General features: G+C 42.2%; 1 protein-coding gene across 3 annotated transcripts in view; it reads right to left on the reverse strand.

The window, feature by feature from the left end:
• LOC137256986 (apoptosis-inducing factor 3-like) overlaps positions 1–5330 on the reverse strand; it is a 36062-nt gene extending 30732 nt beyond the window's left edge. The window contains exon 1 of one of the 3 annotated variants that reach the window (XM_067794584.1): positions 5146–5330. The gene's annotated coding sequence lies outside the window, so the exon portion shown is untranslated. The other 2 variants (XM_067794587.1, XM_067794588.1) reach the window with 2 other exon arrangements.
• Positions 5331–9847: the final 4517 nt, after the last annotated feature.

Consider the following 9847-nt stretch of genomic DNA (forward strand, 5'->3'; position numbering starts at 1 on the left):
CGAAGCTAGACATTGTTTCACAGGCTCGTGGGTTTGAATACTGACGGAATGGAAAGATATTTGGTGGGAATACGCAGAATGAATTTTGAGAACAATGTGACCAATAGAAATTCAGATATTGACAATTTTCCTACACCTAAAAAATAAAACGTGCTCACCTCTAGCATGATAAGTCGTTCATTTACTGCCGTACACCGCTCCTACGGTGTGTATAATGAATGGTGTATGTTGGGATGTCAGAATTTTGCTGTCGGCGATAGTTTATTTACTTTGTAAAAAGTATTAAAAATGACGTAGTAAAAGTATTGGCTGTGGTTTTGGAATAAAATCCTGAATGTAAAAACCTTTGACTTTTGTTTTCAGTTATTAAATAGCATCTTTGTCTTGTAACAGTTAGCGTGTAACTTCTCGGGGTGTTTCTAACCTTCGCCTGAAATTTCAAGCAACTCGCACAAAAACAAACTTTCTAACCTTCCGCTGACCTGTCACCTCGCCCTGCAAGGAAGTGTGGTGCACGTGAATAAATGAGAGTCCCCTGGGGGTGACGAGCTAACAAGTCACCAGTCGGGACGCCCATTATACGTTGTATGGGGATGCATCATTAGTGGGGACATTTATGTGCATTGCTGTTTTGAAATCTCCAAGAAAATGTACTGGTGAAATACTGCTTGTTTGTGAAATTCGAATGAGTATGGATTCACACCGCTGTTAGCAATATTCCAGCAATATCAGCAATATCGAGGGACACCAGAAATGGGCTTCACACACTATACCTACATGGGGAAGCGAATCAGGTCTACGGCGAGACACATCAACGCTTTAACTACACGACTACCCCCACCGTCCCCAAATGGGCTTAGAGGGCATGTTTCCCACCGCCCCGTGGGTTGCTGAAGACTCCATATAACCAGGGAGACTATATGTTGTAGATTATCCCTGGTCTAACCCGGCACTACTCTTGTCATTGAAATGTGTACCATAGGTTTTACAGTCGAACGTTTTACTTTATGTATACGGCAAGAGCGTAACACTTTTACGAATGTTTAATCTAAATGTGTTTTTTTCAGTTGAACTTTCTGAACTTTTAACTTAGCAGTAGCGGAGGAAGATGTTCGCAGACTGAGTCCCAGCGTCACGCCTACCGGTCCTGATTACGTAACCTAATTGATTTGAACCCGCTAACTGGCCTGGCGGGCACTCAGTCCCGTGTGAAAACTAGTGAACCTATTTCAATAAACATGTCGAGGCGAGACCTTCATTGATATATGCATATCCACTTTTATGATTCTTAACACGCTATTGTAAAGATGCTCCACTTTGGTATTGTATTTATTACCTCCCCACCAATATGCAGACATTTCGTGGTAAAAAGTGGTTCCCGTTGTACAAAAACATCCTTAACGCTAAGACTACCTTAAGTCTATGTTAAGGTGTGGGAGTTCCAGCGTTCAATATCTTCTTTGGACCTGGAAGTGACGTCATCTGCTACTACCGTCCTTCATACTCCAGAAACAAATTCAAAAGTTCAGTGTAAGAAGGAAAGAATTGATTCAATTTTTTCAGACAAAACCACCCACGCACCCTTCTCAGGTTGTGATGGCGTGTGATGCGGGGCTATTCATAGAGGATGAGTGAGTTTAGTTTTACACCGCCCTCAGCAATATTCCAGCTGTATGTCGGCGGTCTGTAAATAATCGAGTCTTCACCAGACAATCCAGTGATCAACAGCATGAGCATCGATCTGCGCAGTTTGGAACCGATGACATGCGTCAACGATCCTGACCACCCGATCCCCATAGTCGACGTTTATGGGAAGCATGGGGTGCTGAAGGCCTGTTCTACCCCGGACCTTCGGGGGTAGGGGCTGTTCATCCGAAAATGAAGATATGACCTCCTGGAAAAACGACAGTGTAGTATAAGTTGTAGCATCCATCCTGTCTGCTGGTATAGGAAGGTTGATGATAGCTTTGTTATCCTCAGTAAAGATCAAGATCCCACCTCACTAATCCAGTACCTCAACACCCAACACCCCCGTATCAAGTTCACCATGGAGACAGAAAACGACCACAAACTCCCCTTCCTAGATGTCCTTGTATCCAGAGACCCCTGTAACAACCAGATCAAAACCACAGTCTACAGATAACCCACCCACTCTGACCAGTACATCCACTGTCATCTCAACCCTGACAAGACGCGCCAAGTATATTTGTTCCAGCAGCGATGACCTACAGCAGGAACTCAGCCACTTGCCTTTGCCAACTTCAACCAGTATCCATCTAACCTAGTCAAGAGGACCATCTCCACCACGCTCCATGACAATTTCAAACTGACCAAGCAAGAAACCGCCCCCATTAGAACTACCCTTCCTTACATTGGCAAGACCTCCCATCAAATTAGCAGACTCCTTAAACACCAAGCAGGCATCGACACTATTTTCTCTGGCTCTCCAACCCTCAGGACCATCCTCCAAGCCCATGGCTGTAACCCACCCTCCAGCATGCATTCCCCCAAATGTGTGATTTACAAGATCAACTGTGAATGTGGCGATTCATATATAGGTGAAACCTCCCGCCCCGTTGACACCCGCATAAAGAACAGCTAATCCTCTACAGGCAAGGCAGACAGCAAATCAGCTCTCTCAGACCATCAACAAAAATTCCCCAGTCATCGCATCAAGTTCGACGAAGTTGAAGTCCTGTCAACCAAAAACCAGGACTTCACAAAAAGGAAACTGTTGGCAGCCATCGAAATCCGCCGCCACAGACCTTTGATCAATAGAAACCAAGGATATTGCATACCATCGGCCTTTGAAGAACTAATCAAACCATAGGCTATCTGAGCATTGTGTCTGTTTGTTGTTACTGCTCATCCCACTCATTGGCTTCATCACTAGTGCTCATTGTTGTTTTTGTTCCCTACTGGCCTCCTCCAATTATGTACCACTCATGCTGTTGTTAACGTTAATCCACCGTTTGTCACAAAATACCATGTATATAAGCTTCTCACTATTTGGCTGTATTCACTTAAGAATCTACATCGAAACGTCGCTCAACGTAATAAACAAGAAGCTGTAATCCATAAAGCTGTATGTTTCATTCTTGACTCACCAACTTCTAGAATGCCCATTAAACAAAAAGTACCTTGAGAACGTATGTTTGGGTATCTCGACCCAAACCAGGTTCATTTTAAGTTTCCTACCTCTATCAACTGACACAAAGGAGACACAAACAAGTCAAAGCGGATCTATTTACTTTCACATAGCCTCGAGATAATGGCGCGTTATAACGAGGTAAGATAGTATTCAAGGCTGAGGGTTTTATATGCGGAGGGTACACAGTTTTGTAAATTTAATTTGGCTAGTATATAGTTGAGGAAGGAGTGGAGATAGCAGAAGTACTTAGTAGTACAGAAGTAGTAGTAGTAGCAGCAGCAGCAGCAGCAGCAGCAGCAGTAGTTGTAATGGTAGTAGAAGTGCGAGTACGTGTCTGATTTTACGCCGCTCTCAGCAATACCACGACTGGGGGCACCAGAAATAGGCTTCAGTGACAAGTGAACACTTTAACCACTAAGCTGCTCGTTCCTATAGTACAAGTTGGGGTAGCAGCAAGGAACACAGCAGCACTTAGATAGATGCGCGGTCTTTTGATAACTGGATAGTGTAGTCCAGACTCGATTATTTACAACATTGCTGAGTGCGACGTTAAACAACAAACAAAAGACCTACTGTCATCTTGCTCCAATGCCCACCGTTGCTCCTGCTGTCGATCACCGGTTTACCTGGTCAGGTATCTAGTATTTTGAAAACCGCAATAGCACGGGACACAGCAAACTGATGGACGGAGGCCCATGTACTCAAATTTACCGAGCACAGACTTAATATTTCCGGGACAAACAATAAGAAGTTGTTAGCTGCGTTTTTCTTATCTATTTTTTCCCTTTACACGCAACGGAATTCGTCTGAGAATTGTGTCCCCTCTTAATGTGAAAATAAACATCGATCTTAATCACATATATCATCTGCATCTTGTTCAGCACATACCAGGTAAATGTAAGCACGACGCACTCATCTGTATGTCATCATGACGGTGATGATCTATTCTAGCCCACGGGCCTCACGCTCTAGCCATAATTAGTTGAGGTGATGAAGAATGGCGATAACTTTATGGATATATGATTTAAGCATGCAAGCATAAGCTTATATAAATACCGCCCCAGGATACGATGTCATGATGAATGTACAATGTGAATGATATAAAATGTTGCAAAAACGAGAAGTAACGCCAATCATTGTTAAACACCACATGTCTACTGTGGATAATAACTATGGATATATGCAAATTGTTTATTGTTTGAAAGGCGACGTTTCGACACTGATTCTGAAGTCCCCGTCAAGCGAAATGGGATCTAAGGTTAGACTCCGTGTCGAAACGTTCCCTTCACATATTATAGAAGTTGTATATCCATAAAATTATCACCATTCTTCTACGTCTTGTTTTCTGCACAGAGCTACCTTTCGATGCAGATTCGTATGTTTCATTCCTTGTTTTAATAGTGTTAACTTAGACATACAAAACACGTGAAATGGGTATACTAAATTTTTAAGTCAACCTAACGCTTCATGTGTTCTCAATGAACAGTGTTTAACTTAAACTGACACGCACCGTTAACCACGTGCACGCGCGTAACCTTTAACCTTTTCACAGCTGGCTGTTTAATGTATAATATCATATACATGTATATACTACGATGGACATACTATGTACGTCACAGGGCTTACACAGATTTCCTTGACCAAATGTGACTAAACTGAATATAACTTAATAAAACACCACAAAATATCACACATCATCTGTATCTTACGGGCGTTCGACAGTTTCGTTAGGAATGGGTGGGCGGCGGCCCTATCTTCTTATCTTACCTTCTCGTAATAAGACTCGGATACAACCGCTGAAACTGCAAATTAACTTCAGCATTGCATTCGTATTACTGAACATGACCTAGATCTCTACTGAAATCTCAATCTTACCTGTGTTGATGGATCAGAAGTTGTACCTGTGACGTGCAACTCAAACACACATGAGACACCGCTAAGCAGTGAGACGTAATCCAGGTAATATAGTAAATAAATTAAACAAATACCCCTACCTGTAGAACCCGCGTTACCCGCACATCCTGCAAATATCCAAGGTACCCACGTAGGTATTACATAAGTATCCGACCCACTAATTACAGGTGATCAAGGTAGATGCAGGTAGGACGAGAACGCAACAAGAGACGAGTGATTCATGAAGCTTATTAACGTGGGACCTGCTCCACTGCCTCAGGTGATACAAAAATGTTTTTATTCAATTTTGACAGATACCGTAGTGTCTCTTGAGGAAGATACAGAAACCAAAACATTCCCAGCTTGTAAGACATTCCGTTGGGGGGCTTTGCTGGTCTGTTTTTAGATTATATAGAGAGTGTTTTGTCTGCATGTTGTTTAATGCCGCACTTCAGTGTTCCAGCTTATAGCGGACGGTGTATATTTCACTGAATCTGGACCAGCCACTCCAGTGACTGATAAACCGAGCACCGATGATACACAGTCAACAACGTGACCGTTGATTCTGTTACAACCAGGTCACTGGAGACACAGTTGATCCCGGAATATCGACAGATACACACTAACAGTAAGTCATAAAAGGTAACAAACAGGATTGGGTGGTGAGGCTCGCTGACTTGGTTGGCATGTCATCGAATCCCAATTGCTTAGATCGATACCCATGTTAATTGTTGATCACTTTCCATTTATTGTGTGGTCCAGACGAGATTATTATTTCCCGACCGCTGCCATATAGCTGGAATATTGAGGTGGGGCGTTAAAGAAGAAACTACAGTAAGTGAGTGAGTGAATATCGTATTTCACATCCTTGCGGATACTCGAACCCGGGCCCTCAGCGTGATGTACGAACGCTCTCAACACTAGGCTAATCCACGGCTATCTGATATCAATAGACGGGGATAGATACTGTTTATTCATTTCAAGAGGATACGTGGTACGCACAGTAAGTCGTCGTGTTCAGGGGCAGTGGGGTAGCCTAGTGGATAAAGCGTTCACTCGTCACGCCGATGACCCGTGTTCGACCCTAAACTCACTCTCTAATTCATCGAGTCTGACTGTGATCAGGTGCCATAGTTCGATGGCGTCACACGATGTTTCCAAGGGCTCAGATACATGCCATAAAACGTGGGTATTGGTTCTGGGTACCCGGGATATCGGTAAACATATATGTATATGTGCATGTATTTAGTTACAATGCGTGAAGACTATTCCAGTTCTCATCCGCTATGACAGCTTCAAGGCTATGCTGAATGCTCAGCCCATGGACGTATAGTAATTCTAGAGTGTAACGAGTGTATGTGGGTCTAGTGTACGTCGCTTTTAGCAACATCAAGATGAGGGACACTGGGAATTGTCTTCGCACATTGTGCCCACTGGGTAGTCGAACACCAGTTTTTCGACGGGACGAGCGAACTTAACCACTAGGCCACCCCGTCCGCCCCCCATCCTTTATAGAGGCATGTCTAGAAACCAGGCAATACATCCAAGGACGCCAGTCTGTTATTTAAACTTTTCATCATAGCCTTCGAGACTTAACATTCGTTGTGACATTGCTGGAGTTTTTCTTAAAGCGATAAAAACCATTCTAGCTCATTGTTATCATGTATATTGCCGCTGCTAATATTACCCCTTATCCAACCCTAGTTGTGAATTTCAGTGTGTCATAGAAACTCTGCTATTCATTATGTAAAATACGGTATTTGTGACATTGTCTGACAATCTCGCTGAGTCACACATTTTCTCGCCGCGACGTGCCGCAATGGTTGTCAATATTTGTATCGTGCTCCAACCCTCAACATTAATGCTATTTATACCGCTGCAGCCGCCCCACGTCGGGACCTGGTGGGGCGAATGAGATTTTTTATGGTAAACAAAGACAAGAAATGCAATACACCAGAGACAACACAGCCATATTAGGGATGGTCAATGCGTCAGTGAGGACCTTGTACAAGAAAAACACATACAAAACCATATGTTAATACTTAATAAGACAGTCGTGTCCGAAATATACGCAAGCAGGCCACTTTTTGATACCACTGATAAAAATGAATTTTAAATTTTACTCTTAGTTCTACATCTTTTATGTTCCCTTTCAAGCGTTCGATTGAGCGATTCGATTCCATGGGTTCTAGATCATTATCTTCTTGCTTAAAAATCCCTAAATCGAGTGAGCTCAATGCCTTCTATATCAACCCGTGAACATCCTTGTTAGAATTGATCTTAAGAAACCCACGCTTGTCATAAGAGGCGACTAAAGAGACCGTGTAGTCAGCGTCTTTGACACTGGTCATTGTATGACAGTTGCGTAGATTGATGCTCATGCTGTTGATCACTGGATTGTCTAATCAAGGCTGGATTACTTACAGACAGATGCCATATAGCTGGAATATTGACTGTTTACTCACCGTTGTCATGGTTGTACGTACGCCGTGTGCATCACCCGGAAGCGAGCGTACGCTAAATAGCACTCGGAATCGTTCGGGTACGAACCTTTTCGAGTTAAAAAGTTCAAAAGGTATGTGCGAATGTGCACTTTCGCGATTTGGTAAGCTGTGTTCTGATTGGTCAATCTCAAAGGTTGCCTGGCGCGACCTCCCATAAGGTTTTGTTAGACTCAGTAGTGGAGTGGAACGAAAAGTACTGAGGATAAGTTTACTTAGACTGGAAAATGTTAATTATTAATTTGGTTTTGACAACACTACTTTCAACTGCTACGACATATCTGTGAAGTTGGTTGGTTGGTTTTCTAACGCCACTCTCAGCAATATTAAAGCTAGTGGTGGAAGGCTGTAAATATTCTGTACCAGACAATCCAGTGATCAAGAGCATGAACATCAATCGACGCAGCTGGGATACGATGACATGTGTCAACGAGCCTGTCACCCCATCCCGTTAGTCACCTTTCATGGCAAGCATGGGCTGCTGAAGACCACATCTTATTGAGTATTGCAAATGAGAAGTGATTTATATAGGACTTATATGACACTGCCTCAGTTACCGATTTGTTGACATCATTATAACAACTTTATTCTCGTAATTATCTAATTCGCTAGAAAACTTTGCAACTCGTTATATGTCGTTTCATGTTACAGTCGTCATAGTTTATTTAATCTCACTGTTACGACTTAACATTTTCCTTCATTCTGACGCCTTCAGAAACAATAAAAGTCTCTCGCGTTAACGCCATCAACGCCTAAACTGGGCAGGGCAAGAACACACCTAGAATTACTTATACAGAGTGACCCGCTACTCGAAGTTCAGTCAGAATGTTCCAAGAACTGCTGTTTCTTTACAAAGATCTTTCTGTTAAGTTTGAGATTCAAACCCTTGGTAAGTTTAGCTGAGACCTAGCTTAACTGTGACTGCTCACTGGGCTTTGAGCAGTACATCAGGTCACAAGAGCACGAGGCTAGACAAAGGCAAAGAAGCGCCCGTACAATCACCTCCCTAACATACTCGTTTTCAGATAATAATCGCTGTACATACAGGCCAGACGGACAATTTTAACACTAACTAATATTACTCTTGCCCTCATGTGCCTGCATTGTCCAAAACGAATCTGTTTCCATCGCTGCCGTACCTCAGCAGGGATGTTTTATCACAGTTTGACTTTGTTTCAAAACATACATTTTGACTTCTTACAAATGATTCCCATTGTCGACATGAATAGTTGTCAACATGTATCTCAAAAACTTCTATCTCTCGTATGAATTGAAATTTGTGATAGTCTGCGGTGCGTACTTCCATTAAAACCGACCGTCCAACGGACAATCAAGGATTTTCTTTTTTCCCCAGTATATATATATATATATATATATATATGCAGTGCTTAGTGTGTCACACGCCAATATGCTTTGGTCTTAAAACCGTGAAATTTGTGAAAGTGCACTCGATTTGGGAACAGGTACAATCCAAACGAATTGAATCAACACGATATACTAAGCAAATATGTTTAGGACCACCGATCCATTTCACGAAGCAAATGACATTTTCATGGGTTTTTTTAACAAAATATAACAATATCTAAAATGCTTGTCAATGCCCCAATCATCTATTTGTCCTCGTCTTAACTAAAGGTTAGCGTGGAATATCAGTATCTTATGCCTGAAATTGCAGTCTTATCATTCGAAGGAATATGCGCTGTTGATTTCATGTCACGGTTAGCATGTATTGCACGTGCATAATCGTCAAGCTACCTGTAGCAGCCAAGTGTACTCGTCCAATTCGTTGTACCCCTCTCTTGTCACAAATGCTTTTAGTGCGCAGGATCATCTAATATGTGTCTAGCAGTAGTTTTCAAAGGTTAGTCGGAAATGGAAATCACCATTTTGAAACAAAGGCTATGAAACTCAGGCAATCAGCTTTCTTATTGGCTAATGTCAACTGCTTCTTTGTCATTATTTAATGTTGACATAATGCCCTTTGACTTGATCTGCTCTTGGGTGACGTCAGATCTTTGTTTGACGGTAGCAAGAACTGTGATTTGATTTTGATAAGACTGATTTTTTTCTTCAAATATTATAAATAAAGTATACGTTGTTTATTCGCAAAAGAGATGGAAGTAGAGAATTGCTTGATAAAATATACATCTACTTTGTAAGAAACATCTCAACGTCAACAATTTACGAAAGATAAGCCACGTGATATTAATCGGTTCCTACATACAACTTCATTCCTGCTGGGTGCTTCCTGAAAATATTGGCAAGCAATGGAATATCCTGTAGGAGTGCTTCCCAGCGCCAA

Source organism: Haliotis asinina, chromosome 1 (genome assembly GCF_037392515.1).
Source record: "Haliotis asinina isolate JCU_RB_2024 chromosome 1, JCU_Hal_asi_v2, whole genome shotgun sequence".
Classification (NCBI taxonomy): domain Eukaryota; kingdom Metazoa; phylum Mollusca; class Gastropoda; order Lepetellida; family Haliotidae; genus Haliotis; species Haliotis asinina.